The sequence below is a fragment of the Chrysemys picta genome, chromosome 1 (genome assembly GCF_011386835.1).
Source record: "Chrysemys picta bellii isolate R12L10 chromosome 1, ASM1138683v2, whole genome shotgun sequence".
In the NCBI taxonomy this organism is placed as follows: Eukaryota; Metazoa; Chordata; order Testudines; family Emydidae; genus Chrysemys; species Chrysemys picta.
Genome location: NC_088791.1, coordinates 283,369,921 through 283,397,103, shown reverse-complemented (window position 1 = coordinate 283,397,103; position 27,183 = coordinate 283,369,921). Strand labels below are relative to the sequence as shown.

The 27,183-nt window shown below is 42.6% G+C and overlaps 1 long non-coding RNA gene across 1 annotated transcript in view; it reads left to right on the top strand.

The window, feature by feature from the left end:
* LOC135983995 (uncharacterized) overlaps positions 1–11,028 on the top strand; it is a 29,960-nt gene extending 18,932 nt beyond the window's left edge. The window contains exon 2 of the long non-coding RNA XR_010601900.1: positions 9,844–11,028. This is a non-coding gene — a long non-coding RNA (uncharacterized LOC135983995). The remainder of the gene's footprint in view (positions 1–9,843) is intronic.
* The last annotated feature ends 16,155 nt before the right edge of the window (positions 11,029–27,183 follow it).

Genomic DNA, 27,183 nt, shown 5'->3' with positions numbered 1-27,183 from the left:
CCTGCTGCTTTCTGTTATTACCTCTCCCCTTTTCTCCTGCCTGCCTGTTATGTCTCTTGTGCCCTCCTTCCTCCAGCACAGCACTCCACCATCTCCGTGCATCTAGAGCAGAGAGAATACATATGCACCAGCAGCAGACACAATTTTACACTCTGGGTTCCAGTGGTGCCCCCCACCCCTGGCACCTGAGGCGACTGCGTCAGTTCGCGTCAGGGTAAGGCCAGCCCTGTGTATATCATTGATTTGCCTCTGTTAGACAATTGTGACAAATCTTGTACAAAGTTGATCATGTACAGTGTTAATGGAAAAGTTACGATTTTGCTAAATACAATTATTGTGTTTAAATCCATGTATCATCATTGTATCTGCAGTTATGAATATTGGCTATATATACATATTTCAAATGTGTTTGTTCTTGGGGTAACACTCACAAGGTAGTTTACATCCAGTCTAGCCAGCACATTATGAATGGACTACTCTAGCTTGATGGCCCATTAAAGACACTTATCTCTCACAATGGGCCATAGAAGAAATGCATTCTACCAAGATATCTCTTCCTGCAGATGCCTTAGCCTCCAAGGGGCCAATGGCTTCCCCTCTGAGTCATCAAGCCATGTAAACACATGTGATATGCTCATGTGACCCTGGACTCCACCAGTAACTTTCCACAAACTGGGCTGTGAGCTTTGTTTGAAACAGAAAATTTCCAGGCACATAGCAAAGGGTATAAAAGACCTGTGGAATGACACCATTTGGCCTCTTTCCTGCTCTGGTTCTCTGGCCTGTGAATTTACAACTAAAAAAAGCATATTGAACTATGTATTGAAGACCTTTCAGTCTTTTGCAAGTTTTCAGAGAGACTTTAAAAGGCAGCAGTCTATAACATCACTGCTAGAAACCTGATATAAGAACATTGCAATTATTGTATGTATATGATATATTAACTTTTTTTAACTCTCTTTTTTTCTTTTATCAATAAACCTTTAGATTTTATTTACTAAAGGATTGGCAGCAGCATGATTATTGGATAAGATCTAAGTTATATATTGATTTGGCCATGTTACTGATCTCCTAGGATTAGAAGAACCCCATATTTGATTTAATTAGTTTTCAGTAGCCACTCATCATAAACCTAGTGTCTGGGTGGTGAGATAAGGGCTGGAATGCCTAAAGAGACTGCATTTTTTACTTATTGTCAATCAATGTAGTGATACAGAAGTTTACTTTAGTTACTGGATTTGTATAATTTAATGATAGAATAACCACCAGTTTGGGTTGAGTCTGCCCTATTTCTCAGCAGTTTGTCCTGAATCTGGCATTCTCAGCTGTGACCCACTGAAACATTCTGACAGGGCTCGAGATGGTTCTGTTTTGTATTGTTAAGAGGAACCCCTATATATTGAACCTTGCCCCTGTTGCTGCCTACACCACCTGGCAGAAGGGTTACAGTTGTCTGTACAGTCCCCGTGCACACCCAGAACAATAGAGTATCTTTCTCTAAAACAAATGGTACAAGACTCAGGATATGTCTGCACTACAAAGGAAAGTTGACTTAATGTAAGTCAACATCCAGCTTCCGCAGTAAATAAGTGTCCACATGATGCTCATTATGCCAGTGGAGTGTGTCCTCACTAGCATCTCTTGCATCAATGTACAGCGCAGTGCACTGTGGGTAGCTAGCTGCAGGGGATTTGGGGATGGTCTTGCAACATCTCATGGGACCAAAACATTGTTGCAGAGGGGAATGGAAACATGGCTTCAGCCTCCCATGATGCAGTATACTCCCTCCCTACCCTGCTATCAATGGCAAACAACCCATGTTTTTTCACACCTTTTTTCGAAATACTGGCTTAGATGTGCTTATGCCGTAGCCCAAGAAACATGGACCTTGCTCAGCTGCGCACTCTTGTAGTGAGCATTACAAACACCTCACACCTTATCCTGCAGTATTTCCAGAGTGGAGACAAGAACTGCCACGTGTAACATTGTGATATCATGAAGCAAGACATAGAATGAAACAATTCCTGGTTGCTCCTGGCAGTTGTGCAGCAGCTGAACATGATACAGCGCTGTTTCTGGTACCAGGAAACAAGCACTGACTGGTGGGATCGCATCATTATGCAGCTATGGGATGATGAGCAGTGGCTGCAGAACTTCTGAATGCAGAAGGTTACTTTCCAAGAACTTTGTGCAGAGCTTTCCCCAGCCTTGAAGCACAACATTAAAATGAGACTTGTTTTGACAGTAGAGAAGCAAGTGGCAATCACTATGTGAGAGCTTGCAATGCCAGACTGTTACCGGTCAGTGGTGAATCAATTAGGAGTTGGTAAATCCACTGTGGGAGCTATTGTGATCCAAGTATGCAGGGCCATTAATCGACTTCTGTTTAGAAAGGTGGTGACTCTGGGCAATATGCCTTAGTGGATAGTTTTGCCATGATGGGGTTCCCTGACTGCAGTGGGATGATTGATGGCACACATATACTCCATCTTGACACCAACCACCATGCCAAAGAATACACAAACTGAAAGGGATACTTTTCAATCGTGTTGTAAGCGCTGGTGGATCACATGGGGTGTTTCACCGACATCAGCATGAGATGGTCAGGAAAGGTTCATGACACACACATCTTTAGGAACACAAGTCTGTTCAGAGAGCTGCAAGCAGGACTGTCTTTCCAGATTGCAAAATAACCATTGATGATCTTGAGATGCCAATAGTGATCCTCGGAGAGCCATCCTACCTTTGTCTCATGAAGCGGGAACCGACTGGCCACCAGGACAGCAGCAAAGATTGGTTCAACAATAGGCTCAGCAAGTGGAGAATGTTGGTGGACTGTGCCTTTGGACATTTAAAAGGTCACTGGCTCACTTGGTTAGACCTCAGTGAAAGCAATATCCCCATTGTTGCTGGTGCCTGCTGTGTGGTCCATAATATCTGTGAGGCAATTTTCCACAGGGGTGGGGCGTGGAGTCAGATAGGTTGACGACTAATTTTGAGTAGCCAGATATCAGGCCAATAAGAAGAACCCAGCAAGGATCTCTGCATCTCTGGGAGGCTTTGAAAACCTGTTACAGTAATGAGCCACTCTTATGTATGCCGCTTACCTGCGTTGTGCCTTCCCATTCCATCCCCTCCGTTGCATCGGTTTCCCTGTACCCCCGTGATTGAAATAAATAAAGAGCCTTTCTTTCTCAAAGCATTTACTTTGATTGTGTACACACACAAAGAAACTGAAAGAACAGGATAATAAGTTAACCTTGGGCAAACAGTCTGATAAATTTGGGAAGAGAAAAAACAAGCTGACTTGTTTTTCAAAGCAGCGTAGTCTTGACCATCAAAGATCTTGGAATGGGCACCTTTGGTTCTTGGTACCCTCCCCCAGTGTTGAGTGTAAGCCAGAACATAATCAGTATCCCTAGCTTTTCAACGAACTGGTTTGCTGTTCCAGACATGATGAGTATGGATTGTAGGATTTACCATATCAGACCATTGGTCCATTAAGGTCAGTATCCTTCCTCCAGCAGCAGCCACCAGAAAAGGCTTCAGAGTAAATCAGCCACTAAATAGAGTGGGGGTAGGATGGTAGAAATAATTGGTCAATCTTATAGTGCGGTACATGGCTAAAACATATTAACTGAACCTGGAATAATTCATTCTGCCATCATCAAGAATCTCTTCATGTTATGAATTAACCCTGGTTTGTTTGGATGTAGCTGCTGCTTCTCACACAATTTAATACAGGACCACTGTGGATACAGGATATTACTGCAACCCCACTGATCTGGATTATTATCTTGTGGTGTGGCTGCACTCTGTCATGTTAGGGAAATCATTCAAGGTGGAATTTCTCAAATTAATTTTGTAGTGTGGACATACACTAAGAGAACTGGCTTGGGACACAGTGAGAGCCATCTTGTAGGACGTCTAATATATGCCCTTTCTTTGGGGACTTAGATTTGATTTTTTTTTCTTGTTTGCTCCCACAATAAAACTTGTTTCATTTCTAAACATGTGTTTCTAAAACATGTGCTTGTGCGTAGCTCTTTCCTGGATGAGAGTACAGTGATGCTGAGTGTAAGTTTGGTAAACATGGCGAAGCAAAATTTACTGTGTGCTACATCCAAACAAACTTTTTTAAAAGCCTCATTTGCACCCATAACAAAATAATGCAGCCTGCTTGAGCAGTGAAGTAGAGATGTGAATGCAGCATTTTTTAGAGCTATGTTTGAAAGACAGCACTGGGTGTTTAGAGCAGTATGTGTGTTTATGCACGTTCATGCATGTGCACTTTGATTGATATATGAAAATATCTCTGTCAGGTGTTTCAGGTTTGCTGATGCGGCTTATCACAATATGTGTGTTACCATAATGACATCAATAGTCTCCCACAGTATGTATATTTTCTCCAAATTTCACCCCAAACAGCTGTGATGAGGTGACAAACTACCTTGTTTTTATATTGGTCCTATTCCCAGGAAAACATTCAGCGGAACATTATCAACCATGCATATAATGAAAGAAAATAATTACTCTGTCCCAATAGGATTTTTATTGATGCTTTCACTAAATTAGCAGTATCCGTCAGAAAATATGCATTTTCCCTGTGTATCAGTTCTGACACCTACAGTCACTGCAAACATGTTTTCAGATACACCTCTACCTCAATATAACGTGACCCGATATAACACAAATTTCTGATATAACACGGTAAAACAGTGCTCGGGGAGGGGGGGCTGCGCACTCTGGCGGATCAAAACAAGTTCGATATAACGCGGTTTCACCTATAACGCAGTAAGATTTTTTTTTTTGGCTCCCAAGAACAGCGTTATATCAAGGTAGAGGTGTAGTTAAAATATGGATTAAATTATTATCATTATTTGCTATATAATGGTGCCTGGAATCCCCAACTGAGATGGGGGCTTCAGTTTGCTTGGAACCATACAAATATCTGGTGAAGAGGCCACACCATGCTCCAGGAAGTATATTATCTAAATAGAAAAGATAAACAAAGAATAGGAGAAAGAAAATTGTATTACTTAAGGTGTCCTGGATTTCTTTTTACAATCGAACAGTTACCCTAATGTCTGTAGGAATCCTGATCCTTAGCTGTTGTGCAGTATTTTGGCAGGCAGCTTGCCACTTGGCAGATGGACATTTTTTCATGGCTAAGTAGAAAACACAGTCTGGAGTAGGAAAAGGGAGTGTGACAATGCCAGCAGGATCTACAATATGGCAGGGACTGTCTTTTTTTGTGTCTGTACAGCACCCATCACAATGTTCTTCTTGTCCATGTCTAGAGCTCCTAGACACTATGATGATAAGTAATAATAAATAACAAAAAGTGGAATGACAGAGAGGAGTCACAAAGTATCCTAATTTTCGGACTTCCAGACACAAGTCAGTTAGTTAGGATACAGTCAGCACTCAATATTTTAGCAACTGTTGATCAGCTAGGAAATAGTTAAATTGCCAATGGTATGGTCATCTGGTAAATGATTTCCATAGTCACCTCCAGAATAGGCCTAGAAAGGACAGGAATGATATTTGATTACTGGTCCAGTTATCAAATAAAACACAACATTTGATTTGATGGAAGGCATGGCTTCATTTTCTTTTACTCCCTGGCATTCTGACATTTCTCTTTGAGCCTTGAGAGGTAACCTCCTGCCCCCTCCCACTCCTAACCCCAGTGAGATTTCAGAGTAGCAGCCGTGTTAGTCTGTATCCGCAAAAAGAACAGAAGTACTTGTGACACCTTAGAGACTAACAAATTTATTTGAGCATAAGCTTTCGAGGGCTACAGCATGCATCCGAAGAAGTGGGCTGTAGCCCACGAAAGCTTATGCTCAAGTAAATTTGTTAGTCTCTAAGGTGCCACAAGTACTCCGGTTATTTTCCCAGTGAGATTCTCTGCTATTTTGCATTGGAGCCCTAAATATCCTCCTTTTGTTTCCCTTGTTAGCATTGTAGTTATACATGCTAAATTGGGGATAAGCATTCTGCAGGACTTAAAATGATTGCCACAGGGGTCATGAAGGAATTTTACCCCCTTTGTAAAGCATTACACAACTTGCTAAGTGCATTATCAAGGCATTTTGAAGCATTATTGGCTCTGTCAGAGACAGCATAGTGGCCTTGATGGACCATTGATCTGATCAGATATAACAAATTCTACACCTTCAGGGCCTGCATCACAGCTATGATACTTCTGTCTGGAGAGAATTAAAGGGGGCACCCTTCGGAGCCTGCTAAAGCTGCTCTTTGATCAGAAAGAGAAGTTGCTGTTTGAATAATGTAAAACACTCTGTTTCTCCTGGCCTACTGCTCAGGGTCAAAGCATGCTCTGCTACAGCATCTCAACCTTTGTAAGTTGTGGCTATGAACCCAAATAAACCATGCAGAGCACATTACTAGGTCAGTAGACCAGCTTGGCTTCTACTTTTTTATTTACTGTGCTGGAACACATCCAGCAGCTAGAAAAACAGTCACTGGAATTTTTGAGAAGCCAGATTAGCCAATGTTCTGTAGTGGGGCACAGAGACAACTGATCCACTTTATCTCATCCTCCTCAATCACATGTAATCAAATGGTTGAAATGGAGGGCTTGCACAAGGGCGGAGTCTGAGCTAAAACAGAAAAGGATGATAATCAGTTTACTTACAAATGTCCTTAAAATGTAAACATTTGGAGAACAAGTTGCATCAATGAAAAAGGGCTGGCAGTTAAAATGTCTTAGACCAGGGATCGGCAACCTTTGGCACGCAGTCCATCAGGGAAATCTGCTGGCGGGCCAGGACAGTTTGTTTACCTGCAGTGTCCACAGGTTCGGCTGATTGCAGCTCCCACTGGCAGCAGTTCGCCGTTCCAGGCCAATGGGGACTGCGGGAAGCAGCGCAGGCTGAGGGATGTGCTTGTCGCAGATGCTTCATATAATCCCCTGAGTCTTGACTCAGCAACTACTTTTCATATAAGTGATTGTCAAAATAATGCAGGGAGGTGTGTATGTAACTGCATGCTAGGGGAATGCGGAGGAGAACGCTAGCAATTCAAAGGAAATAATAGAGTGATTAGACAAAGTGTGCGAGAGACAATTACAGTTAATTGGTTCTGATTAGTGGGTGGGGGCTACAGGAAATGGTAAAATGGACACGTGTAATTAGCCTTTCCCCACAAAAGAGCTATGTTCAAACTCTGATGAGTTCACATAAGAAAAGGGATACAGTGGAACCTACCTGATATTTACTATGCATCACATAATATGACATATGAATAGCATGTCTGCTCAGAATCTGAAGTGTGTTGCAGGATATGAATGAGATACATTGGTGGAGTAATGTGGGAGTACATTCAGAGCACTCGTCCAGTCTATGCTCAGACCCCTTTGTCCTTCATTTCAGGGTGCACTCCGTTTACCCCAAGCATTTTTTTTTAAATATGAAAAGAAAAAATAATGATGAATTATTCTGTGACGATATGACAAAAATGGAAAAGCAGTTTTTCATGAGGAAACTGAGTTATACTTTAGATAGTTTTCTCTTGTTCCACTCAGCCTAGCAAATGAGGCCCATGTTAAGGGCCAGATCCTCAGCTATTGCAAATCAGTGCCACTCCATTGTCTCAGTGAAACGATTCTGATTTACAGTAGATAAGGACCTGATCCTGAGTTTAGAAAATAGATCATTTACTAAGTCTCATTATTCATTGTACTCACAGACAGAGAGCTAGCTTATATTAATGCTGGCCCAAGCATTCACTAAGCCAGGATCTCCTTTTTATCATTGGTTGCAGATCTAGGGCTTCCCTGAACACATCCCAAAATTTCCACTGCTGGTGTGTTGCAATGGTTACAACAATACAAGCTGATATGGTGACAGGTGTTGCATGAATATGATGCACCTGTTATCTCTTGTCATATAGTTAGTTCTTTGGGACAGGGACCATCTGCTTGTACAAAAAAAAAAGGCAATGGCTGCAGGAAACGGCTGCCAGCACATCCCTTGGCCCACGCCACTTCCCGCAGCCCCCATTGGACTGGGACAGCGAACCGCGTGAGCCGTGATCGGCCGAACCTGCGGATGTGGCAGGTAAACAAACCGGCCCGCCCCGTCAGGGGGCTTACCCTGGCGGGCCACATGCCAGAGGTTGCTGACCCCTGATCTAGCACAATGGGTTCCTGCTCTACGGCTGGGGCTCCCGGGCACCACTAATAACCACATGAAAAGGTCCCACACTTTGTTGCTTATGTAGAACAAACTGCTGCTTCAGAAGCCTCTCTGAGATCAGTGCCTAACCCCTTGATCCAGAGTGACCAAATGGAGATTTTAGTGGAAAGCAGGTTTTTCCAGTTGTCATCAAAATCAGTAAGGTTCTTCTCACTCCTGCCTGGAACAGTCCCTGAAATTTAGGAATGGATCGCTTGTGGTTGTCAAAAGTTATCATATTACAGACAGAAATGAGTGAAACACCAGCTAATTGCTCTAGACCTGTCACTTGATTCTGCAAATAATATTCGTAATGATACCAATAACTAGAGTAGAACATGGGTTCTCAATCTGGGGACTATAAACAAGTGTTAGGTGTTGTGAACACCCTTCTTCCCATATTGCTAAATCCCTTGTTGTTGAAAGGCATGCTGGGTCCCACTATGGAAAGGGTTGAGAGTCACTCAATTAGGTCAAAGCTTTATGGATGGATAGGAGCTCTCTCTCTATGTCAAAGAAAAGCAATATTAACTGTAAAATATGGATCACTAATTTATTACATTTTAAATGAGACAGCAAACTACGCTCCAGTTATTATTGTGTCCTATAATTAAAGTTTAAAATCATGGCAATTCTTCTGCCCTTTATTAACATACATTTCATACATAATGAACAATCTGAAACAATTGTAAAGAATTAGCAAATTATGGAGACTTCACTTGAAGTTAATGTGAGTAAAGGTAACTTGTTTAAGGCCCTGATCAAGCAGTTTAACACAAGCAGGCAAGTAAAGCAGTCTGTCCACACATGGTAAATTGCAGGATCTAGTAAATAAATGACCTGCAAAACAAGGTTGTCTTTTTTTTTTTTTAGAAGAGTTGCTGCAATTCTGTTTAAGACACTTTTACATACATGAAAATGTGTTTGAAATATATTTGCCTGTGTGACTAACATGTACATATGTACACAGGTTATGTAGAACTACAAATATATTTTGTGTTTCTGAGTGAAAAACTCAGTCTTTGGCTGAAGTTTGAAAAAAGAAAATCTCTTTAAAAATTCACTGGTACATTAAAAACATCATGAAATTTGAATGCTTTCATGTGACTTCATAACTCAGTTAAAAGAAGAAACAGAGAAAAGAGAATTTCTGGTGCCTACTCAATAATGAAGAAAATATATTATGATTTTGCTCTAATGAATTTACAGTGATTTTGTTCTGTAATCCCTGACAATCTTGTATATCTTCTATTATTATAAATGATTGTGGAGATCATAATTCTTATGTCACTTCTCACTTTCCACAGCCAGTCAAATATGGCATATAGTTTTAAAAGAAATCAGCATTTACTAGTCAGCTTATAAAATCCGTGCAAAATAATGTGCATTTTTCAAAGAGTAATCTGCAGATAAAAATAAAAATGAAATATGCCTTTACAAAAAAGAAAATAGTAAAGAGAATTTAACACATAGTATAGGAAAGACTGAAATTTTAGTATAAACATGATGTTCCAGTCATACAAAATGATGATATTTGGAAAAGGTACTTAATGTCTATTTCTTAATAATACTGTGTGGATGTTTTTTAAAGCTTCACTAATTGTCATTTCCATTTTCTGTCCTTTCTACTATTCATTAGATGGCTAACTAGGATATGAAGACATACAATCTGAACACAGATATGACTCCATTCTTACATACAGTGTATGCTTATATATACACATTGGTGGGAGACAACCAGGAGTGAAACTGAAGAATTCATAGAATTGCCTTGAAGAGATAGATCTAATATCCTAGAGCTTGCACAATCTAGATTCAGTCCAGAACATTGAACTGAAACCACTTTAGTGACACTGATGATCTCCTGCTGTTAATGGATAGAAGGCAGGCATCGAATGTCATCCTCTGGAGCACTAAACACTGTTGACATACTACTCTACTTACCCTTCACCACATATGACCACAGGATTGGCCAGTGCTTGGATGAGATCAGCTCATGGATGAAGACCAGCTAGTTGTAGCTAAACATGTGCAAGACTGAGGTTATGCTGGTGGGCAGAAGAAAGAATTTTGAAGCGTTTGCAGCCACAGTGCTGTCTCCGTTGGTTAAAGGTGCACACCCACAATTGGCCAGTTCAATCTATAGTTTAGGAGTACCATTGGATTCTTCATTGCTGCTAAGCTTTCACATGGCAGTGAGTATTGTTGAATAATGAAAGTCATCTTTGGCAGAGTCGGAGACTTGTCCCACCCTGGCAGATGATGACCTAGCCTCAATTATTCAGTCCTTCAACACCTCTTGGCTGGATTATAGCAATATGTTCCACCCAGGCATGAAGTCCATGTAGGAAAGTCCTACAAGTTCCAAATTCTGCAGCATGTTTCCTCAGCAACATGGGTTACTTCAGACAAATCAAACCTGTCCTCTGATCTGGCTTCTTGGAGAATATCAAATAAGGATCAAGGTCCTTATCTTCAAGGTACCCAATGACCTGAACTCAGAATACCCAAAAGATATATCCTAAAGCTCCATGATGAAGACCATGGTGGACAACTTCACTCTTCTGGCACAGTGAAACTTTCTACAATGTGGGTAAAGCTTGTCTGTGCAGAAGACAAGGATTTTGTGGGAGCTAGCCTGAGACTGGAATTAACTCCCCTAGGAATTAAGCACTGTCACAAACCTCATCACCTTCACCAAGCACAATGCCCATTTTTTTTACCTTGACTTATCAAAAGAATTGCAGCTCATATCTATTAGTAAAAAAAAAACCTACCAAAACAATTAACTTCACTGCACACACTTCTCCCCTAAGAAGAGGATGAGAGAAGAAGCAATATGTAACAGATGTGTAGTTACATTGCTTAATGCAGTACTGGAAGGTGCTCACATACTACAGTGATGATCTTGGTACAAGACAGTAAAAATGAAGATTTCCCTTTCATCCTCTCTAGTGGTTGTACTGTGAGTCTGATGAAACAAATGATTCTTACTCTTCCCCATGACATATGCTTTCTTCTACAGTATTTGTATTTTCCGGGGTGCAAACATATTAAAAGAGCATGTCCCATGTACTGTTCTCTATAGAGTATGTCATGTTAAGATTTTATCCCAAATATTGGATCTGTGTGTAATGATCTTCTGTAGAATTACACATTAAAATTGAGAAACTTTTACTCAGCACATGATAGCCTAACTTTGTGAACTGCAAGACACCCTTCAAGGCCCCAGTCTGCAATTCTTACTTATAGCAGTATCCTCACTAATGGGTATTAACTCGTTGACTTTAGTAGGACACCTTCCATAAGAAAAAGTTACAAATGTGAATGCTTGAGTTTCAGATCTTGCTAACAAATATGTGAAATATCTATGCCACCTTAAGCAACAGAAATAGTTAATTAAGAAGACAGTTGAGCAGCATATGTATAATGGCCTCCCTTTAATTGTGGTCCCCCAAAATGATATAATACTAAATATGTCTCTACAACAAGAAAGCCGCAATGGCCATTTGAAATATGAAAAAAATATGGTTTTAAAAATAGTTTATTGAGTCTGGAGGCAATATGCTACGAACTTTCCTTGGCTCATTTTAGTAGTCTACCAAAGAGTTAGAGATTTGCAAATTGGCAAGGTAAAGACAAGACAGCTGGGTTGAATTAGGGGGGTTAAGACTCTTAACCCCACAAGATGTGCCAGGGTCATTGATGGCTTGAACAGCTGCTCAGAAAGGGGAAGTGATATTTTTTTAGGAAAGAAAGAGAATTAAACACTGAGGTGTATTCTTGTGTTGGATAGGAGGAGAAGGAACACCATCTAAAATTTTACTATATACTGCCCATTCACTGGCTGCACTGTACACACACCAATTAACTAAACTCTAAACTGAATTAACAAAAGAGAATTTTCTTTCGGTCAGCTTTTCTGTTGACTCAGATTTGCTCTCCTAGGCAGTATAATGGTGACTTTGTTTTCCAGGAGACCTCATATGAGAAATTTCAAGGGGAAAGAACATGTGTTTTAAGATGTTAGCAGTGGGTGTATGACCTGGACTTATAGGGGAAAGCTAGTTGCAACCTTAAACATGAAGTTGTTACTGTGACTCCGTAATAACAGAATTGTAATTCCTAAAACAAGCTGTTTGTGTTGCACTTGGGGATGGGGGAGGGGGAATCAAATGTTTTGTTTTCCCCAGTGTGAGATTTGTGCAGATTGCAGTGTTGGGAATTTTTAGAACCTGATCCTGCAAAGTGCTGATGCTTTTTACTCATTGATTACAGCAGGAATTGAAGCAATGTACCATAAGATAGCAAAATTAGGCAGGATTTTATTTAAATAGTATATCTTTCTCATTCATCCACTTCCACTTAGAATAAAAAGTGGAAGTTATAAGTATGCTTTTCCTCCACCTCTCCCTAGCTATTCATGGTCACCTTTCTTATTATCCTGGCCAATAAAGACTTTCTCTCCCTTGCAATATAATTCAGAACCACCATTCGTGGAGTAACTAATATTTCACTGCAGTGTACATGATATCTTGACTTCCTGAAACATGTTTTCAAATATCCCAAATATGTATGTCATGCCGTGCTTGCATTTGTACACAGAGATTTGTAACCCATTGTTCCTTGTCCGAAGGCAGTGATAGTAGGGATTTATCTTGGAGCTGGATCCACAAATGTGACTTGGGGCATGTTTACAGGGTATGCTAATACTCACCACCAGGGGTGTAAATTCTAGTATACACCAGTGTGTTGGCATGAACTGCAAGTTCCCTTGTCCACAATGACATAGGACTGTTTCAAGTGGAATTATGTCAATACAAACAAGGGAACTTTGAGAATATGCCAACAGGGTCCACGTGGACATTTAGTGCATGGCATGCTGGTGTGCATTAGAATTTACACTCCTACTGGTGCACACTAACACAAGATGTAGACCAACCCTTAAACACTGCAATGGCTAATGTTTAGTTTCCCTGCTGCCTAGTGGAATCCCCAGCTCCCTATTAGGCATCCCATACAGTGCAGGGGATTGCTAGATACCAAAGAATGAAATCCACAAAAGCCAGTAAGTGGCGCAGGGAGCCACCTAAGCTAGCCACTAGGAAATACTGAAAAGAGGCATGTGTGGTGTAGGCCCACCATATTGGGGCTTGAATAAAACATAGCACAGGTGATGGTGGTGGTGGCCCCCTTTATAATCTTTAGCCCAGTGGTTGGGCTCTGATACTAGAGGTGAAACCTGTGTTCAAATTCCTGTTCTGCTTCAGAAGAGCGGGGGAGGTGATGTGAACCTGGATCTCCCACCACTTGGGTGAGTACACTAACCACTGGGTTAAGGGTTGGGGGTACACCCCCCTCCTCCTGCTGTGCTTTATGTATGGCTCAATCTGGTAAGCATGCTCTGAGACTGCCTACTAGATCAGGGCCTGCAGATGAGATAGGCGAGGGAACACGTAGTTTGAGGATCCCACTGGACCTTAGGAACCAGGTTTGAGGACAGAAGCAGCTTTGTGCAGGCCCAGCAATAGAAATTCAGGCACCTAAGAAACTTTACCAGTAGAAATGTAGGCATCTACAGGATTAGGTTGCAGATGATCAGGGAGAATAAAAATTGGATTAGGGATTTCTGCGAGTAAATTGGAAGTTCGGTATCTAATCTCTTTGATGTGGGCACAGAAGCAAAATGAGGAGAGACACATGCATGGAATTAAGTGACAGGCTACAGCTTTTATTAAGCTTTATCACAAGGGGAGATGTGGTATCTGCCCATTACCCATCTTTTCCTATACCAGGAACTTAATTGGTACCAATGTGGGGACCGCAGGGCTCCTTGCCATATAACCTATAACACATGGTAGGCTCTTCTCAGCCTACCAACAGGACTCAAGTCTCTGAGTCCTAGCACCCTCCTCACCATGAGGGGGCAGAGAGGACAGGAAGATGGGGACCTCAGCCTGCGAGGGATACAAGGTCTGACCCGATCACCAAAATCCCAGATCTTTTCTCTCTGGGATCCATTCATTTTATCCTCTTAACCATACTGGAAACTTGTGTCGGGGATTTCTTTTATCCTGGACGGCTCAGGTTTCATTGTCGGACCGCAAAGAGACAGGCAATGACCAGCAAAGATCCAACTATCAAGCTCTTTATTGTAGGCATACAAAACAATAGAGAACTACTACCCGTCTCCATAGAACCAGCCCCCTCCCCTCTGCAGATGCAAACTATCTTTATTAGCCACTTCGCCGCGTCATCACTTACATCACGTCATTACTATATCTTCCCAGCTATATTTTCCCAGCATACAAGAGAGGAACAAAGAACAACTGTTATGTTTTGATAAGCTTCATGGTTAGACAAAGAAATACAAGTTACTTGAAAAAGCGTCTGCAAGCATTCTTCCCAGCCTCTGCAAGCATTCTCTTATCTAGCAAGGTCAAGCAACCAAGTGCCTGACTGTTTCAGCTAGTATATTTTTTTCAGTAGGCCTCACTGGTTGCTAAGCAGAACAGGCCATCAAGGCAAACTCATCACTTGCCACAGGGGGAGCTAGCAACTAGCTTGGTCACTTCCCAATCCTCCACCCCAACCACAGTGCCTGGTATCACAACACCTGCCCAACCCATACCCTCACTTTTCACAGCCATATGTATGCCATCAAACCTGAAAACTTCTGGCTGATTGTAATGGATGTCCCTATTCTGTATCACTGAACCCTATGTCTCCAGGAATACTTGGTGACTTCCCTACTTACTTTCTTTCTAGCCTTGTTCACATGGGCTGGGTATGCTCCCAGTCCTTCCCTGTCAGTGAGTGCAGAAGTGGCATAAGTAGATCCTACTGCATGCCTCTTCTGGACAAGGCCTGCTCTAGGTTTTTTTGCCGCCCCAAGCAAAATGTTTGGCTGACTCCCACCCCAGCCTTGGGCTACCCCCCGCATCCCCCTGCTGCCCCAGCTCTGGGCCTCCCCCCTCGCACCCCTCTGCTGCCCCAGCTCTGGGGCTCCCCCCACCCACACCCCCCTGCCGCCCCAGCCCTGGGCTCTCCCCCCCCATCTGCACCCCCTGCCGCCCCAGCTCTGGGCCTCCCCCCACCCACACCCCCCTGCCACCCCAGCCCTGGGCTCCCCCCCCCACCTGAACCCCCTGCTGCCCCTGCCCTGGGCTCTGCCCCCCCTCACCCCTCTGCTGCCCTAGCCCTGGGCTGCCCCATTTCCCCCCACCAGTGCCCCGCACCCCCTGCCGCCCCAGACCTGGGCTGCCCCGTTTCCCCCCACCAGTGCCCACCCACCCACACATCCCCTGCCGCCCCAGCCTTGGGCTCTCCCCCGCCAACTGTACCCTCATTCCGCACCAGCCCTGGGTCACTGGTAACTCGCTCCCAGGGTGGGTCATTGTGCAGGAATTTTAGATGTGCACAGAACACAGAAGGATTGGTTTCCATATGGTTACAGAACTCTAGTAAAGTGGAACAATTTTCAGCTTCTGTGATTGGAGGATACCTGGATGCATATTATAAGACTGTCCTCCATAAATGAGGAAAAGTTGAGGTGCCTTTGTTATTCTTTTGTTCCACTCTTTGTTTCTATGGGGAATTTGCAAATACAATATCACTGTCTTCCTTTTAAACAAATAAAACTAAAAAAAAAAAAAAAAGGGCAATGGCTGTTGAAAATAGCAATTCCAGTCCTAATAACCTTTGGGGAGCATTTCTTGCTCAATTTTATCCTACTTTTTCTACAGCAAGTTACAGTGGATCAGTATATTTGATTTGGGAGAAATGAAGTAACAGCTGCCCAAATTGAACTTGAGCACTCCTGAATTTTGAGGTATTCAAATCTGGAGGGCAGGTGCTAGATTCCCTTTCTGAATATTAGCTAAATCTGGAAAGGAAAAATCAATTTCTGCTTCCATGGCTCAGACACAGAAATCCTCCTACGTGCCTGGTTCTGTATCTAAAGCTGCCCAGGTCCAGAGCCTCCCTTCCCTTACTTTTCATTTTAAATTCTAGTGGGATCCACTTACCTCCCTTGCTAGGCTTCAGATAGAGAGGTGCACTGTCCATTTAGTCCACCCAATTCTTTCTTTGGGGGCTGCAAGGTGAGGTCACACCAATATCCCTAATCCAGTCTGGGGATGTCTTCAGAAGGGGATAGCTGGGCCAAAGCCTTCTACTCCTTGTGCACACTTGTTCCCCATTCCCAGGGCCACCCCGTTCTAGCAGTGAGCTCTCCATTCACAGCAAGTTTCAGAGTAGCAGCCGTGTTAGTCTGTATCCGCAAAAAGAACAGGAGTACTTGTGGCACCTTAGAGACTAACAAATTTATTAGAGCATAAGCTTTCGTGGACTACAGCCCACTTCTTCGGATGCATATAGAGTGGAATAAATATTGAGGAGATATATATACACACATACAGAGAGCATAAACAGGTGGGAGTTGTCTTACCAACTCTGAGAGGCCAATTAAGTAAGAGGAAAAAAAACTTTTGAAGTGATAATCAAGATAGCCCAGTACAGACAGTTTGATAAGGGGGCTGTAGTCCACGAAAGCTTATGCTCTAATAAATTTGTTAGTCTCTAAGGTGCCACAAGTACTCCTGTTCTTTTTGAGAATACTTACAAGGGGAGATAAATTCAATGTTTGTAATGGCTTTAAAATGATTTAAAGAAAAATAGCCTTTATTCAATTTACATTTTTTAAATATTCTTCTCATGAAAAACGTGTAAAGGCTATACAAAGGTGACCCAAAATGTATTTTAGTCACTTTCCAGAGTAGAACCTGAGTAAAAAAACCAACTCCTTACTTGACAGATCTGTTTCATATATGTATTAAAAGTAATTTGATGACTTCAGTGACAAAAGTAAGTTTTTGCTGCTTTTTATTTCTACTAGCCCTACCCAGCCATCACAACTAAGAATGACTAAGCTGCAGTTTCTATTCCATTTTGTGCATCATCAACAAAATTGTTTACTAAATTCCAATTAGTTACATCTGTGCAAACCCATAGATGGCAATGGGACTTCCAGTTGTCACTAAGGCCATAATTGGAAGACAATGGGGTAGCTCACAGCCTGATTTGACCTTTTGAAATTTATTACTGGTGATGATGTACATGATAAAAAGAATCCTGTTTGGATCGCAGAGCCTCAGTTCCACTTCCAGGGCTGCTGGTTAGAAAATAAATCCTTTGTATTTGTAAACTGAGCTCAGAAACCACTGCAGGACATGGGTTCCCCATAATGCTGTGTTACTACTTGGAGCATGGTTGTGCTTTAAAAGAATATACTCCTACTTACTACTCATATTCTTAGGACAAAGTCTTCATGGAAATGTCCTAGGACTTTCTCTGCAAATGCCACCCACCCGTATCAATGTGTGCGGAAACTTGATGGGACCAGTGATGAAAGGGGGCCAGTCCCAGCAGCAAGGGAAGGAGACACTCACCAAGGGATGATAGATAGCTCCTACCCGTGGGAGTCTTTTGAACCCTTTGAGCAGCTGGGGGAGAGGGTTACTGATTGGCCAGTACTCCCCAGCTCCCAGGATTTAACCTAGCCTGGGGTCCATGTGGAACATCTTTTGGCTCTGTTCTAGCAGAGAAAGGGTTACTCACCAGCTCCCAGGAGCAGCAGTCTTCAAGATTCAGAGGAAGGCTAGTAAAAATTCTGAATCCCTTTTCCACACGGGCAGAGGCTCTTCCCTGGTGGGGGGGTCTCTGTCCCTCTGTTGGATTTGTACCGCTGTCGTTCCCCCTGAATGGGGGCTCTGCTCACTATCACAGCAGGAGCGGCTTTAGGGAGGGATACCAGGGATCCCTGTCCTTCATATAGGTTGGGCAGGGGCCACATAGTGCTGCTACAGTGGCTGGCATGATCCTGTTAGAGCTAGGTTTGTTGTCACACACCCCTCACTTCTCCTGCTAGAAGGTGGGGGGAGGAGTTAAGTCATTCTGCTGAAGGGGCTGGGAAGGGCCCTGTGTGCCTGGGTGATTCTGCTAGAGTCAGGCTCAGCCATTCCCAGTCCTTATTCAATCCTGAGTTGATTGTGTCTAGTTTGCATATCAATTCCAGCTCAGCAGTCTCTCGTTGGAGTCTGTTTTTGAAGTTTTTCTGTTGTAAGATAGCCACCCGCAGGTCTGTCATTGAATGACCAGACAGGTTAAAGTGTTCTCCCACTGGTTTTTGAGTATTATGATTCCTGATGTCAGATTTGTGTCCATTAATTCTTTTGCGTAGAGACTGTCCGGTTTGGCCAATGTACAATATTTATTCCACTCTATATGTATTCACAGCAAGCTACAGCATGAGGTTTCAGCTACCTCACTCCCTCCCCCTCCCCATTCCTGGCCAAGGGAATGCTGGGAAATGTAGTTCTTTCCCTGCTCCAGGGCTGGCTGTATAAGCAGGGAGCTAACCAAGGAACTACAGCTCCCAGGGCCCCCTGTTGGTTCTCAGCTCCCATGCTGGATCCCTGCCGCCCCTGCAAATGGGCTGCCCCAAGCACCTGCTTGCTTTGCTGGTGCCTAGAGCCGCCCCTGCTTTTGGATGTGAACAGCTTCGGCCCTGAAACCTGGCTGAGATCCATCTGCCATCCTGGCTGCCTTCTTGTGAGCTCAGTGGACTACAGAATGCCAGCAAATCCAAAGATTGCACAGTGGGCTAGTTACATTTTGCCATACCTTACCATTTTTTCCTTGGTGCAGATGGGTGGCCTGTAACACCTTGTTTTCCAGTGCCCTATTGCCTCACCTGCTATGGCCCAATATCCCTGCAGCCACGGATGTCACTGCCCCAATCCTGAAAGAATGAGTACCAAATTTACCCAGGTCAAGACTGCAATAGTGCAAGGTTTTTCTCAATTTCACACTGAATTGGCACCTTGTCAGGAAGCCGCCATCACCATGTGTGAATGGTGGTCCTGGCTGCAGATTTGTACTAAGGCTCTTATCACCTTTACAAGACACAAGCGCTCATCTTCACATTCCTTCAAAACCACATAAGCCTCTCTTCCCTTCTAGTCTGTTTTTGAATACCTTAATTGCATGGATACTACTCCAGAAGACCTGTCCACAGTTCACTCACTCTCAATGTGCCAAAGATGGCAACAACAAATGCACCTAAAATAACATAGCTCCTGCCCCCAAGCTGCAGCCCCGGGCAGAGCCTTTGATAACATTGATGAGGTTAACAGTGTTATGGGTAACCTGTCATCTCTTCAATACCCAACCCTTCTGGACCAACCTTCTAAATCAAGAGTTTCTGTACTATGAAATGTCCATATGAGTCTGGGAAAGCCACCAACCTACTCCAGGAAGACAGGCCCACTAGCCAGCCAGATATAGTGGAGGGAACCAACCCAGTGTGGGTCAAAGGCAACACATTGCTTAACTTGTTGTGCGGTTATGAATCACCCACAATGAAGCCCTTCCTATCCCTAAATCCCACAAACTCTGAAAGGCTGGCCTTATAGGCCCTCAGAATCTGCAGGTCATCAGAGTCCTAACTAGTCTTACATCTGTTATGAGCCAAAGTTCCAGAGTTCTTGGGGCATCACCTGCAGATCCCTACTGGATAGCAGATCCCTACTAGAGAATTCCTCAACTCTGTCGACCTGAAATTGAAAAAGCATCGGCAACAACGTTATCCGCTCCCAGGGCATTATGGAGTGTAACTGCAGGCAGTGTAAAACAAAAGCCCTCATCAGCCTCATTACACAGTCTTAGCTGACTGTCTATTTGCAATGTGTACCACAGGTTTGTTGTCACACCACAAACAGACTTTTTGGTTCTGAAAATTTTCTTCCCAACTAATGACTTCCACCAGGAAAAAAATCTTGAGGAAGGTGATGTCCCTGTAAAACCCTTAGCCACACAGCTTTCTGGCCACCTCTGTGCACAGCATTCACCTTGAAACCTATATCTCCTGAGATGTCAGATTGTACCTGCAGCTCAATCTTGAGCAACCAGTCCAAATGACATATTGAAACCCCCATTAAACTCTTCCAGGAATCTTTCCAACACTTCTAAAACTCCCTTCATTCCCTTTGTCATTCTGATAAAGTGCTGGGGTTTTCACACTCCAGAGGAATAGATGGCAGATGAACACAAATTGCCTGACTGGGAGCCACCACCCAGCACACAAAGTCTAGGTACCCCATGACCTATAGTTCCCGCAGAGTAATTTTCTTTGCATTTTTGAGATCCCATATCAGTGTCCTGACTGATTCCAGCTTCTCTGTAGGTAACCTAGAAACACCCCAAACTGTGTCCAATTTGATATCCAAGTACATTAAACTTTGTGCAGGGCCTTTTGTTTTTCCATGGTTCTCAGCTTGGTTCTGAAATGCCTGAAGCATGTACTCACAGCTGCCTGTCCCGAATCTTCCTGCAAATAAGTAGTCATCAGGGTAGTTCACTGCATGATGCAGGGCAGTTTCACACACAATTGCACAACATGGAACTCAATATTTTGAAAGCAGCACATGACATCAAGCACCCCACAGACATGGCTTTATCAAAAGAGTAGTAGCCTTCAAATTGAAATCCAAGCAAGTTAAAGTCCCTAAGATGCACTGGAGGCAATTGAATGCAGACTTGATGTCATGTTGTGCCAACATCACTCCAGTAACACATTCCTTAACCACAGCTACCACAGCATCACATGATATGTGTCTCACTGAACACAGCTGGGGGTCAATATAATCATTTTACCAATAATTTTACCCAGGGGTACAACATGTGATGGATTAGCCTGTATTCCCCATTTGCCTGCTTCACAACCACACCCAGGGGGAAAATGTGCAATTCTTGCATTGGAATGCCAGTGGAGGGTCCTGCCACTCTTATGCTGCCACCTCTAAGGTGATTTTTGCTTTCCCTATATGCTCAAAGCCTTAGTGGACTTCAGGTTCTCTGCCCAGAAGTGGCACCTCATGTCCTCATACAGGATTTGAAAGCCAGCCGAAAATCCGTTAAATAAACCTTGTCTTTTTTGCTGGGGGAGTCCAATAGCAAATTCCATAACCCTTGTATCTCAACTGGAGAAGGAGCCTTTCCCATGGTTGCTGCCTCCCTCTATAGCATCGTCTGAAGCCCTGGGACCTGGTAGACTCCCTTTCCAACTGTCCGGTTTGAACTGCCCTTTACCCCATAACAGGAGAGTGCACTATGCTGACCCCTGCACCTTCTCCAGCAGTGTTTGTACCTGCACTGGGAGCAAAAACATTTTCTATCATTAATGCAAAGTACACAGTGACTTTTATATCTGTAGTTTGAAAATGAGGTCTGGGTCTGGTAATCTGCTATCCATGAATGCCAGCTGGGCAAGGTGATAAGGAGTCATATCTCCACCCAAAGTTCCTTCCGGTCTATTTTACCCCCTGGTAATCAGGCTCCTCTGAAACCCTCTGCCTAAATTCTGTCATACTTTAACCATGCTACCCCCACCATATATAGCATAAGCCCTTGTTATTAAGTCCTCATACCCGCACAAGGAAATACACGTCTTGGGGCGCCTCACACAAAATATAATTGTGTAAATGTGAAAGGTTGCAGATCACTTCAAGAGTTTGAGGCACCTTAGGTCTGTGGGGTTTGTCCTCATCTTTTGTGCGGGGTAGAAGGTGTTATTTGCCCTCTCCTCTGTCTGGTCTTCCCAGAACAAGGGAAATACATTCACAAATTCCCCTTTCCACATATTTTCCTTAACCCCTTTATACAGATGATTCCCAAGTGGGAGATGGTCCCTCATAAGCTCTAGTGGAAATAGCTGCCGTGTCTCCTGCCTATGTTTTGTTAGGAATGATGATCCCTAATTGCTCCATAGTCCCTTGCAGGATATCAGCCCCATCCCAAAACTGTGATATCTGAGAGAGGCCCGCTCTTGATAGGTAGGCTGCGCAACCTATGGGCCACCCACTGTCCACTATAGTGGCACCATGTGACCCTCATCCCTCTCCCCAGAGACTAGTAGGAGGGTTGGGGTCGGGGAAGTGCCAAAGGCCTGACTCTAGCAGAATCACCCAGGCACACAGGGCCCTTCCCAGCCCCTTCAGCAGAATGACTTAACTCCTCCCCCCACCTTCTAGCAGGAGAAGTGAGGGGTGTGTGACAACAAACCTAGCTCTATCAGGATCATGCCAGCCACTGTAGCAGCACTATGTGGCCCCTGCCCAACCTGTATGAAAGACAGGGATCCCTGGTATCCCTCCCTAAAGCCGCTCCTGCTGTGATAGTGAGCAGAGCCCCCATTCAGGGGGAACGACAGCGGTACAAATCCAACAGAGGGACAGAGACCCCCCCACCAGGGAAGAGCCTCTGCCCGTGTGGAAAAGGGATTCAGAATTTTTACTAGCCTTCCTCTGTATCTTGAAGACTGCTGCTCCTGGGAGCTGGTGAGTAACCCTTTCTCTGCTAGAACAGAGCCAAAAGATGTTCCACATGGACCCCAGGCTAGGTTAAATCCTGGGAGCTGGGGAGTACTGGCCAATCAGTAACCCTCTCCCCCAGCTGCTCAAAGGGTTCAAAAGACTCCCACGGGTAGGAGCTATCTATCATCCCTTGGTGAGTGTCTCCTTCCCTTGCTGCTGGGACTGGTCCCCTTTCATCACTGGTCCCATCAAGTTTCCGCACACATTGATACGGGTGGGTGGCATTTGCAGAGAAAGTCCTAGGACATTTCCATGAAGACTTTGTCCTAAGAATATGAGTAGTAAGTAGGAGTATATTCTTTTAAAGCACATCCATGCTCCAAGTAGTAACACAGCATTATGGGGAACCCATGTCCTGCAGTGGTTTCTGAGCTCAGTTTACAAATACAAAGGATTTATTTTCTAACCAGCAGCCCTGGAAGTGGAACTGAGGCTCTGCGATCCAAACAGGATTCTTTTTATCATGTACATCATCACCAGTAATACATTTCAAAAGGTCAAATCAGGCTGTGAGCTACCCCATTGTCTTCCAATTATGGCCTTAGTGACAACTGGAAGTCCCATTGCCATCTATGGGTTTGCACAGATGTAACTAATTGGAATTTAGTAAACAATTTTGTTGATGATGCACAAAATGGAATAAAAACTGCAGCTTAGTCATTCTTAGCTGTGATGGCTGGGTAGGGCTAGTAGAAATAAAAAGCAGCAAAAACTTACTTTTGTCACTGAAGTCATCAAATTACTTTTAATACATATATGAAACAGATCTGTCAAGTAAGGAGTTGGTTTTTTTACTCAGGTTCTACTCTGGAAAGTGACTAAAATACATTTTGGGTCACCTTTGTATAGCCTTTACACGTTTTTCATGAGAAGAATATTTAAAAAATGTAAATTGAATAAAGGCTATTTTTCTTTAAATCACTTTCCACGTTTTTCTGCATGATGGAATTTGGGATGCAGCTGAGCTTCTTATCACCATCCCAGTTCCCTCATCCAGTGGGAGTAAAACTCCATACTTTTGTAGAATTAGTTACAAGATGGAGAACATGGCATTCTGTTAATAAATAATACATGCATTTGTACAGTACATTTCAACTTGAGTCTCAAAGCTCTTATTTTCTTTATATCAGGCCTGATTCTAACTTACTAATAATGATGTAAATTGGGAGTAACACCACTGAAGTTACAAGAGCTACACCACTATAAATTGAAGGTAAGCAAGATCAGACATAGGTCCATTAGTATTAGTGATACATTATAGCTTTTAAACTTATTACCTGACTTTGTGCTGATACCTCTGATAAAAGCACTCTTCAGCAGATACTAAAATAATGTAGGTGGTAAACACTAAATCGAAAATGTTAGCAGCTATTTAAGCAAGTGAGATTGTCATGTTGCATGAAAATTAGGCTCTGTAAGGATTCTAAACTGAAACATCTTCTGTTTGAAAATGTGAGTCAGGTTTTCACTTTTGACTCATCTGAAAGTTTGAAGAACTAGCTTGTAAGCAGGTAATTTATCAGGAAAACAAATACCCTATATTATATGCTGGCATATTGTATTTATTTTTGAGATGTGCTGGATCCAGAACACCCTTAGTAAAAAGCTGCTTTCTTGATTATTTGTATCTCTAATTATCCAACAAGCAGAAAGCCAGCAGTCACACACATCCCGCTGGAGTCAATGGGCTCTGTCCTGCAGCTTTGCTTGAGTAAAGGCTGCTGTATCAGATGCAGAGCAATTTGCATGCATACCTAAGGGCAAAAATTAGCTGTAAATGTCTTCATTGGGTTGCTGAGCTTTATATTTAAAAGAATTTCCTAAAGATAGTTAATGCCAAGATTGAAAAATAATTGACTGAATGCATCTGTGATCAACAGAAAGAAACCTCAGAGAATCCCTTAGCAATGTAATTAAGGACGTGAACAACTCATTCCATTTTTTTTTCTTTTTTTTTTTTTTTTGCTGGCAGCACTTTCTCCTCAAAAATATATTATAAATATATTATTTACAAACAGTCAAAAACTGTGTTAAAACACCTTGAATTTTCCCTCCAGTATGTCTTTCACAATTATAACTGGATCTCTTATTCCTAGGCAGCTTTATTAGTGTGTCTCCATCATCATATTGTTGGAAATAATTGTGATGTGACTGATGTAACGCAACATGACAACACATAAGGTTGAAATTGTGTAGAATATATATGCTTTTAGTTCTCTCTTTTAACCAAAGCACCCTTTTTGTAATTAAATTGTAGTTAAACCTTTGCTAAAGCAAACAACTCAGAATACAAAGAAATTACAGAAAATGCATGCACTTCAGATTTTAAGTATTTTTAATGCACTAACAAAATGTGTTCATTGTTTTTATTTTTAACAGCCAATATTTTTGCAAGATAACTATCCATTTGGAAAATAAGATTTTTTTTTTTAATTTTTTTTACAGAAAATTTGACTTTTCATTTAAAAAAAACCCTCAAAAACATGGAAAAAATGTTTTTTAGCTGAAAAGTTGGACAAAACTTTTTTTTTGTGGGGAGTGAGTTTTTTGACGAAAAGTCAAAACTTTTGGCAGAAAATGGACCCATTCTGTGAAAACTTTCATTTTGTCAAAACCCATTTTTTCCCATTGTAAAATAGTTCTGATGGAAAATTTATGACGAGCCCCTCTGGGACTAATATGATAGTTCAATATATTGAGGAATCAACATTTTACAAATTTCTCATTACCAAAAAGAGGTGATTTTTTTTAAAGTGTTTGAAAATGTTTTAGCAAAAATTGACATGAAATAGTACACCTTTCCATTTTGGGTGCACCGAAATATTGCTTTCTCATGATGTTTCTTGTATCCAAACTGGCCTAAAACTGAATGGCTACACTGTTCCCATGAATGTTAGTAGTGCTCTGAGAACATGTTTTTTACTAAGTCTTTCAGAAATGGTTGCTATCCATTTTCTGGTCCCAAAATGGACTTGTTCCTGAACCTACAAACCCAGGAGAAAGAAGGATCTGGTCAACCATTCATTTATCACCTCTTTCAAATCGTGCAACAGATTGCATGCAATACAGCATAGTGATTTTTGGAAACTGAATATTACTCCTTGCTGCTGCTGTGGAACAAACCCCTACCTACCTATTCTTCCTGCCCCAAAACTGTCCCACTGAGGGCTTGTACACATAAAGCCAAACCTTGACCCTGTTGAAGGTCACAGGAATTCTGCTATTGACTTCAATACGACATAGATTTGCTTCACACTTGTTTAGAGGTACCTTGTGAGATTGTTTTTTTATGGATTATCTTTCCCACATGCTTCTCAAAGACAGTACATGAGATTACATTAAACAGAGCCCAAGCATTTGTGTTGATCTTGATATAAAACAAGAGCGCTGAGTAGTTGGCATGGTAGAATTTGTACCAGGTCAGTAGGGTACAGAATAGCAGAAAAACACAGCAGGGCAAATAAAAGCAGCAGGAAGATTTAAAAAGAAGAAAGCGTTTAGAAGATAAACTACATACACAATTGCACATACAGAACACTTACAGCAGATATAGCCACATCAGAATAGTCCCCCTCACTGCTCTTGTCTCAAAGTAGTACCACACTATTACCCATAACAACTGAGACAGCAAACCGCAACAGTAGCGTAAAAGCCTCCGCGTTGTCAGATACAGTAGTTCAGTGTGGATTCTGCAGGTGCTTCTGTTGCTGCTCTGCCTACTGATCAAAGGAAGCACTTGCCCTAATAGTATACTCTGGGAGAAGATGGATTCCCCTCTATTTCATCAACTCTCTTAATCATTGTCCTAGTAATCCTCCCTGCCACTATTACTTATGGCATCTTTGGAACCAGGCCTACAAATTTACTGATGAAATAACGTATCAGAAAACTCTTCTTTGCCAAATTTGGTGCAGCAGCTTTTTCTCTGTGGAATATTGATGCTCCCAGCCACTGTTACTGGCAGTAATTTCTTTTATCAATTGGTTCTTCTATTAAGGATGGTAAATTAGGCCTGAATGTCCAAAAGGGACTTAGGATTTGTGAAGTTAGGTGCCTACAGGGTTGGGCAGGATTTGTGTGGATCACTGGAGAGCCAAAAGTGAGGTTAAGTGCCAGACATACATATCTAGATCTGGGTTTTAGGCACCTAAATAACTTTTGTTAATCCCACCTTTAGATCTAAATTTTCACATGATAGCTCTCTGAGAACTGAAAACAGAGGACTGCTTAGAGGAGAGGTGAACACTGCAGAAGAAACTATGGAATGCTGCAGCCATTGGGCCTGGTTCATACAATTGGCTGCAGACTTTGATAACATTGTCTCTTTTGGAGAAATGTATTTCTTTGTGCATGTAGAACCACCTCAGCTGCTTCCACTGCTGTCTACCCTCTTGATTTTGAAATATAATTGTGCCTACTCTACTCATGTTGGCAAATACTTAGGAGGCATGGATCAGGGTTCACGTTGCACTCCCCATCAATACCTGGTCCAAGCCAGGGAACCTAATGATCCAAACAGCGGACCACATTCGGTGATGAATCCTGGT